Consider the following 9,398-nt stretch of genomic DNA (forward strand, 5'->3'; position numbering starts at 1 on the left):
TCCCTGATCACCTTCGGGTCTCTCAGGGTCAGCTCCTTGGTCGCTTGTCCCACCCCTTCACTCACCGCTATGTTGACTACCCGTCTGCCGTTCTGAACGCTTTTCGGTTCCACACGTGGGCCTCCTCGCTGGCCTCAACCTTCACACAACCTGTTCCCTCTTCAGGAGCATTCTTCGTTTGGGAACACCTGCTCGTCTTCAAATGTTGCCTCAGCATCACCTCCTTTGGAAAGCTTACCTTGACTTCCGTTCCTAGGTCGGGTTCCCAGCCTCTGAGGCTCGTCCTCGCTGGTTTTCACTTAGGATTTTAATGTCTGATTCCCACTGGAATCAGCTTACTCAGGGACCACTCCTGTCTTTTCGTCTTCTATTTTCTATAGTAATTTTTAATTAAAATATTTTTAAACGAAGGAAATTTACGTCAGTTGATTAAATTTTAGGTAGAAACTAAAATACATAAGTTCTAAAAAAACACTATTTGCACTTTAAAGTTTAGAGCCTGTATTTTTTAACAAATACAGCCGTATTAGTTAGTTGATGAATCAGAACTTTGACCTTCCCCTCCCCTCTCCATCTCTGCAGGAATACCGAGGTTGGTCTTTACCCCCGATCTGTAATCATGACTCTTTATGTGTTGTCTGTTTTTCTTCTCTCCTGCATGTCTCTCCCTCTCCCCCACTCTTGCATAGCCCTAATATAAAAGGGAATATAATTATATGTATTTTATTATTTGTATCTGCTGAATCTTTCACTATTTTATATTTTTAAAATTTAAAGTGTGGATGCAGAAAATGAGGATAGGGAGATTGTTTTTTCTTTCTTTCTTTAAATGTGAAACTGCTATTTACTTGAAAATGGTTGCCCCCAAAATACGAACCTTTTCCATCGGAGGTCAGTTGTGCTTAATAGAAAGTATTCTATGTTGGACTAGAAAATATATCTGGAGCAATAGTCAAGAGGAGCCTTCTTTTATCGTTAGATGCACCACACACAGCTTAAGGGAGCGTGAGACTAGGATTCTGCACTCTGCCTCCCCACGATCCCGTGTCCTCAGGTGAGGCCTCCCCCACTCAGGGTCTCTGAACTTTGTCAAGAACCATTCAGGGGCTGTGTGTAGAAGAAGGGGCACTGCCCTTGAGCTTGCCTCCAACTCTGTTGCATTCAAGCTCAGCGACCTTAGGCAGGTCCTGTGACTCTCATTCCCTGGGGTAAAAGGGAGGTGATCGAGATCGCAACATTGGCGTGACGCTCCAAGGATAGGCGCTATGCAGGGGCTCCGCTCGGCTTGGGTCCTGCCTTCCCCAGACCAGGGGAACCTGAACCGAGAACCACTCTGGGCCATAGACATGGCATAAGGAGGAAGGGGTGAGGACGGAGAGCACCACTCAGGCTCTTCCAAAATCGAAGGGTCCCCTTGCTTCTGGATGCTGTCTTATGGTGAAGTACAAGCAGAGGGGAAGTGAGACTACGCTGGTGACCCCCATGGGATCACTCCCGGTTCCCCGCAGTGGGGCCGGGGTACACGGGGAACGAGGAGACTCGGCCTCCACAGCCCCAGGAGCCTCAGCAGAGACGTGTATCCAGGCCTCTTATTCGCAGTGGTGAGACGGCCCCTGCCCTGACTTCCCCTGGCCGGGGCATCAGACTGAGGGTGCGGTGAGAGGCCTGATTCCTGTAGAAGCCACCACGCGTGTGCATCTGTGTATGGGGATGGGGGAGCCACATCACCAAAGGGAACCGAAAGAAGCTCAGGGTGAGTGGTGGGGAGAGAAGGTGGAGATCCAGCAGGCAGCTGGACAAGACCCCCTCCCAACTCTGGACCTGCCCCCCTCAACACAGGCCTGGGCAGATGACAGCTGGTTTTGCCCCCAGTACCTCCCATCCGGGAGACCCATCCCCTCAGTCTGGGCTGTCGGGCTTCCCCAGGCTGGCCTGGTCCTCAGATGTCCTTCTGTTTCTAGGAAATTGCTGGCGAGACACTGGGCTCTGGACTCGAACAGGGCTGAGTCACACCCTGGCTCTACCACTCGGGGATTGTGTGACTTTGAGCAAATCTCGGACTCTCTTGGAAGCCCCATTTCCTGCCTGTAAGGTGAGAATGATAACATCACGGTCACAGTTGGACCGTGAGGCCTAAATTTAACAAATGCTCAGTGAGCATCTCCTACGTACCAGGAGAAAACGGCAAACCAAAGTCTACTTTGTCTACACACCCTGCCTTCCTGGAGCTCCCATTCTACGGCGTGAGCTAGACAATAAATGCTTCGGTGACAAAATTGCGGGGGGCGGGGCGCTTCGTGGGTTGTTGCACAGTCAGAGTAGAGGCGCCACTTGATCTGACTTAGGGTTTTACACGGCCACTCTGGCTCCTGCCTGTAAAGCACATAATATGACACGCGAAAGTGGCAGCTTCACGGCTACCGATGCCCAGGACGCCACAGCTGGGGCTTCCTTCCCCTTTCTTACTAAACGCTGCGTCCTCAGAGCATTCTGAGGTGTGAGCTGGAAGTCCCCCGCTTGGCCAGCACTGTCACGCAGACACCTCTAGACCTCATATCCCACCCCACCCCCTTCCAAATCTGCACTCTATCTCTTCAAATGGCCTGTGTCCCAGGAAGCTACACAGCCACCCTTGTCCATCCCAGGTCCTGGCTCTGTGCTCCCTTAACCCTGTTGAGAAAAAATGCTACTTCCCTTGTCCTTCGTGGTCAGCCCCTCTCCTCTCCCTAATCCTCTGCAATCTGGCTCCCACCCCCTTTCCCACGGATTCTGCTCTGGACCTTGGACCCAGAGCTCCAGCCGTCCCTGAGACCCTCAGGTACGCCTCAGAAACTCCAGTCTCTGCATGTCTTCTTTACTTAAACTCTCAGATCCTGAGGTTTCACTGTTGCCTGGGTTTCTCCCCATCCACTGTAAATAAATGCCCTGGGATTTCGCTCCTAGCTCAGCTCGGTGCCTTAGCATCCTCCTGCACCCTGCGCTGCCTCGCCCCTGCCCTGCCTCTCAGTGCAGTCGTCATTGGTCCTTCTGCTGATTCTTCCCCCGCTTGTATCTTCCACCACGACACCAGGAGGCCTCTTGCCCAGATCGTCATCTCCCCACTCTGCCCCCGCGACTACGCTTGGTCTGATTCAGACACTTCTAAAATCTACTTAGCTCAGTGTTTTGCTCAAACCACTTCCCTCCCCAGTACTGGGCTTTATCAAGGAAGGGGCTGGGGCCAGAGCCTCCATCCTTCCTGCCTGTCTGGAGGACTCACTTGAGAGCATGCAGCACTTGGACAAGGAGGAAAAGGAAGAGAAGGAAGTCCAACCTGGAAACCACAGTCTTCCAGGGCTCCTGCAATGGGGATGACTGAGCCCCTGCTTTGTGGGGACAGAAGCCACCCCAGTCCTGCAAGAACCAGCTGTGGACTTCAGTGTCCTCCCTTGTCCCAAACAGACTTGGTTGAAGCCCAGAGTCCATAGGTGCCCCCACCGGGGAGAGGGATCCCACCCAGATGCACGAGGACCACCCGTCATTGATGTGGGATGCAGGGGGTCCCGTGGCTTATCAGCCCAATTCATCTCAAGCCCCTGCAACTTAGAACCAGGGCTCGGGATCCCCCCTGGGGCAGGACTGTTGTGCCTCTAAGGTGGGAAAGGAGGAGAGACTCAGTTGTGTCCAGGATGGCAGGGTCGGCCCAATGGCATGGGGGGGGCTCTTCTCAGCTCACATCTGGACCTCAGGATGGTGGAAAGATGACAGAACCACCCTGCTTGGGAGGGGACTCTGGGGATGGCTCTGGGAGTCCAGAGGAGGCACTCTGGCCTGGAGTGAGGTGTGAGGTTATGGGAGGGGGCAGGGGGCATAATATTCGTCCCACGTGGCCTCTCAACACTTCACCATGGGAGGGGGATGTCCCAGCTGCCCCTCTCTGGCCTCCTAAGGGGTGGGCTGGCTGGGGGTTGTGGTCTGAGGACGTCATGTATGTGGTAGAGGCAGGAGAAGGAGCTCTTGGGGGCCAGGAGCCAACAGAGCTGTGGGAACAGGTGTTTGGTTCTTGCCAGCCAGGTACCCCTGGGCCAGGGCTACCACCCTGTAAGAGTCAGACCTGGGGGCCCGAGATGGGGCTCCCCCAGGCTGCTCTGCTGCTTCTGTGGCCTCTGAGAGCCCTGAGGGCTGAAGGACCCCGGGGGGCTCCTAGAGTAGGACCACCCTGCTCTCTTGGGTCCTCCTAGAGAAGGAGGGTGTCAAGACTTGCTAGAGGGGAGTCTAGTGGGAGTTCTGACCAGGCCAGTGTCCTGGAATCTCTGTGTTTCACAGTTTTTCAAGTCAGGAGCCAGCTGGAGCTCTGATGCCCACCCAGGCACCCTGTGCCAGGCCAACTGGGGCCATAAGGGTGCCGGTGGGCATGCAGGACCCAAGAGTCTCCACCGATCTGTGCCAGTCTGAGGACCAGTCTCCCCGATTTCTTTCAGCCTATTCTCCTCCCTTTCTCCTGGAGCAGCACTTCCAAAGCTGCAGGGAGGCTGACGTGACCTGACAGCTTGTCCAGGAGTCATCACCAGTGGTGGAGGTTGGGGTGAGATGGGAAGAAGAAAGGGACACCTGCTCAGGTAGGAAAGAACTTATGGGGGCTTCCTCGTCACCCCCCGACTCACTTCAAAAGCTGTGCTTTGCAGTAGCAGGTCGCGGGAGTGCCTGAGAGGACTGGGCAAGAGGGTGGTGAGCGCAGGGATCCTGGGTCCACCTGGAACTCGGCCGTCTAGAGAGCAAGTGTGCTCAATCCTGCGTCCTCCTGCAGTTCAGGGACCATGGGGGTCAGGAAAGAGAGTAGGCCATGGGCCTCTTGCAGAGGGACAGCCCATCCCAAGCTATGGAGAAGAGCCAGGAGAAGCACCACCAGGCTGGTGAAGGCCCTGTTGGAACGGGGCGTGGTGTTCTGGAGAGGGCAGGCCACATGCTGGGCTGGTTGGAGGCGCAAATACAACCAGGTGATATTGATGAGCCCCTAAGACATGCAGGATACCACTGAGCACTTTTCATACATTATTGCATTTAACTGTCACAACCAGCCACCGTGACGTGGGCATCATTCGTACATGTCCCCATTTACAAAGAAGCGAGTTGAGTTACTTCCTAACCTTGCAAACTTGAGTGAGTTACTCATCTTACTTCTTTGTATTCTTAGCATTATCTCTGGTGCTCCTTGGCTTGAAGAAGCATCACCCTGATCTCTGTCTTCGTCTTCACACGTTGCTTTCCTTGTGTGCACGTCACTGTGTCCAAATTCCCTTTTTTCATAAGGACAACAGTCATACTGGATTAGGGCCCACCTAATGACCTCATCTTAACTAATTACATCTGCAAAGACCCTATTTCTAAATAAGGTCACATTCAGAGGTACTGGGGTTAGTACTTTAACACATGAATCTGGGGGAGGGGGGGGACACAATTCAACCCATGACAGAATTTATCATGTAACCTACTCTCCACCAAACACCAGAGTCACATTTGATTCTCCCATCAACTGTACAAGGTAGGGATATGTATTATCTTCGTTTTATAGGTGAAGACACTGAAGTTCAGAAAGGTTGGGCAATTTACCCAAAGGCACACAGCAATTAGTAAAATGAGGCACTGGGATTTGAACCTGACCACGAGTGATATTTGATCACTTTAGAGTCAGACAGACCTGGGTTCAGGTCCCAGCTGTGTGACCTTGGGTAAGGCATTCGGCCTCTCTGAGTCTCAGTATCCTTGTTTACACAAGGGGTTAATACTGTACTGTCAGCAGCGAAGAACTGCTGCTCAGCAGTTGGTGGGGGGCGGGGGGTGAGGTCTAGCCCAGTGCCTGGTAGAAGAAGTGATGTTAATTTAAACATAGCAGTAGCCACTCCCCAGAGCACATCCTGTGTTCTGGTGGTTCTGGGTCGCAGCCTCACTATGGCCAGCTGTCCTCACTGAGCCCCTGGGGCAGGTAAGCCAGGGAAGCATGCAGATCCCACACTCTCCAGCCCAGAGCTCCCTGGGGCTATCCCCCCGCCTCCAGCTTCCCACCTGGCATGCTCTCCACTGGGAGAGGAGAGGGAGCTGGCTGCTAGGGGCCTTATTCCTCATGCTCAGGCCCCGGGATGTTGTCTGTATAGAAAATGTGGCCCGTGTACGAGTCAGGGAATGATCGTGGCCCCTGAGAGAGGCTGCCCACTCCCCAGCTGTCTCCCCCTCAGGAACAGGCCCAGGAGAAAGCATAGGGTCAGAGAACAGAGCTGGGTGGGTGGATGTGGGACCGCGGGGAGGGGCTGACCACAAAGGCAGCATGAAGTGATGGCAAGTGTTCTGCATCTTGATTTGATTGTGGTGATGGTCACACAACTCTCTGCATTTGCCAGAATTCACAGCTGTTCACTAAAAAGAGCGGATTCCATTGTATGTGAATTACAAATAAATAAAAATTTTAAACAATAAATGCTGGAGAGGGTGTGGAGAAAAGGGAACCCTCTTGCACTGCTGGTGGGAATGTAAACTGATACAGCCACTATGGAGAACAGTATGGAGGTTCCTTAAAAAACTAAAAATAGAACTACCATACGACCCAGCAATCCCACTCCTGGGCATATACCCTGAGAAAACCATAATTCAAAAAGAGTCATGTACCACAATGTTCACTGCAGCTCCATTTACAATAGCCAGGACATGGAAGCAACCTAAGTGTCCGTCGACATATGAATGGATAAAGAAGATGTGGCACATGTATACAATGGAATATTACTCAGCCATAAAAAGAAACGAAATTGAGTTATTTGTAGTGAGGTGGATGGACCTAGAGTACAGACTGTCATACAGAGTGAAGTAAGTCAGAAAGAGAAAAACAAATACCGTATGCTAACACATATGTACAGAATCTAAAAAAAGGTTCTGAAGAACCTAGGGTCAGGACAGGAATAAAGACACAGGTGTAGAGAATGGACTTGAGGACACAGGGAGGGGGAAGGGTAAGCTGGGACAAAGTGAGATAGTCACGTGGACATGTATACATTACCAAATGTAAAATAGATAGCTAGTGGGAAGCAGCCGCATAGCACAGGGAGATCAGCTCGGTGCTTTGTGACCACCTAGAGGGGTGGGACAGGGAGTGTGGGAGGGAAACGCAAGAGGGAGGAGATATGGGGATATATGTGTAGGTATAGATGATTCACTCTGTTATAAAGCAGAAACTAACACACCATTGTAAAGCAATTACACCCCAATAAAGATGTTTTAAAAAATAAATTAAATAAATAAAAATTTAAAAAGCCACTCAGAAGATCCAAATTCTAGATGTCAAGACATTTTAGGAATGACTTAACAAATTTATATAGCTTGTAGTTTCCTTTTAATGCAAGCAAAAGACCAATATAATATAAATATGCCTTAAAGATCTCTAAGTAAGTTTTAAATAAAAATTCTAAATAATTTAAAAAAGAAAAGCAAAAGAGCGGGTTCATCACAGAGAGACAGGGTTGGCACCTGGCCCCTACCCTCTCCGTTTCTCCCTCCCTCCAGCCTGGATCTTCTGGGCTCTTCCCCTGGTCATCCTGCTATACCTCTGCTGACCTCCTCCCACTCGCAGGAGGCTGAGTATTGTCTCTGGGGTTTGATGACTTCTATCAGGCTCCCTGACTGCCCCAGGGACACAGAAAAAGGAGCTACCCTCAGTGTGGGTGGCTCTAGGTAAGAGGCGTGTGAGGCAAGGTTGTGGCAGGACACAGGCGGAGCTAAATGGAGGCAAGTTTAGAACATTTGCAGAGATGTGAACAGGATTACAAAAGCCACTGTGAAACTTCCAGGCACCCAAGGCCTAGCATCAGCAGGGAACTGTCACCACCCACAGAGTGGCTGTCCTCCAGGACCTGCGGCTGTGCAAGATTGGGGGCTCTATGGCTTCCACTCTCCCACCCTCCTATTTCTTGCCAGTGCCTCCCCTTAGCCAAATCAGCCCAGAATCCAGAGATCAAGGGAGCCTGTGTCATGCAGGTCCAGGTCAGCCGCTTTGAGGCATGAAGTAGGGCAGAAAAAAGCAGAGGATGGTGGGGATGGGGGGGGGCGGTAAGAGGAGAGAAACCAGAGCCACTGGGAAGGGAGGACTCTCATGGGGAAATTGGGAGCATACCCTGGGCCCATGGTTACCTCAGGCTTCTACCCAGGGACAGCCAGGCGTCCCAGCTATTCCAGGGTGGGAGTTCCTAGATGAATGAATGAATGAATGATAAATTTGAAAATGGATGAGTGACAGAAGGAATGGGGATGGGCCTGTTCCTATTGGCACTAAGAAGGAGGTGGATCCTTTTTCCCAGGATCCCCACCCTTGCAGGCCTTTAAGGACTATTTCCAGAATACCCACTTTGGGGCCCTACACAGGACCCTGAGCAAGAGAAGCAGAGGGCATGGGCTGGGCAGGACAGGGCAAGGTGGGCCATCAGGTACTGGGGAGCCTGTAGGTCCTGTAGGATGAAAGGCTTTGCTCCTCCTCCCTCACACTGGAAACCTACTCCCGGGCTGCCTCCTGTCCTGCCCCACCCTGCTCCCCAGGCCCCGCCTTCTCCAGCTGGGCCACTCAGGGACATAGGCTGGGGTCACAGGGCTCAGTCAGGCGTTGGTGCTGCAGGGGAGGGGAGGCACAGCAGGGTGGAAACCAAGGGACCTGTCACCCTGATTCGTACAGTGTGCACGTCTGCAGAGCAGCAGCCAGGATCCCCAGAGCGGGCCTCCTGGTGGGAGGAGCAGAGCCTGGCCTCGGACCCGTGCGTGCTTTCAGAGTACCCTGAGAGGTAAGGCAGGTGGTAGCTGATGTGGAAAAGGAGGGTAGCCACCATTCCCACTGAGACCTGCCCCGACAACTTGTTGGTCCCTGGGGGCTGAGGGGAATTTTGGACCAGCTCCGGGGTCTACACCGAGAGGTATTCCAGGTGCAGGATGGAGCAGCAGGGGCAATTACCAGGGGAGCCTGACCACAGGGCCACCAATAAGCCACGCCCAGACCTTAGAACATGCGTTTTCCTGGATCTGGACATCCATCCTGACTCATAAAATCTGAGGTGACCCTGAGGACTGTGCAGCCCCACAAAGCTCCATCAAAGCTGCTGCCTCGGGGCTTCGCTGCTGGCGCAGTGGTTGAGAGTCCGCCTGCCGATGCAGGGGACGCGGGTTCGTGTCCCGGTCCGGGAAGATCCCACATGCCGCGGAGCGGCTGGGCCCGTGAGCCGTGACCGCTGAGCCTGCGCTTCCGGAGCCTGTGCTCTGCAACGGGAGAGGCCACAACAGTGAGAGGCCCGCATACCGCAAAAAAAAAAAAAAAGCTGCAGCCTCTCTATCACTGGGGCTCCCACCCTGTGGCCATCTCAGTGCCTCAGTCCTCCCTCCTGTGCCCCATCGTC

This window comes from Phocoena sinus, chromosome 9, assembly GCF_008692025.1.
Source record: "Phocoena sinus isolate mPhoSin1 chromosome 9, mPhoSin1.pri, whole genome shotgun sequence".
In the NCBI taxonomy this organism is placed as follows: Eukaryota; Metazoa; Chordata; class Mammalia; order Artiodactyla; family Phocoenidae; genus Phocoena; species Phocoena sinus.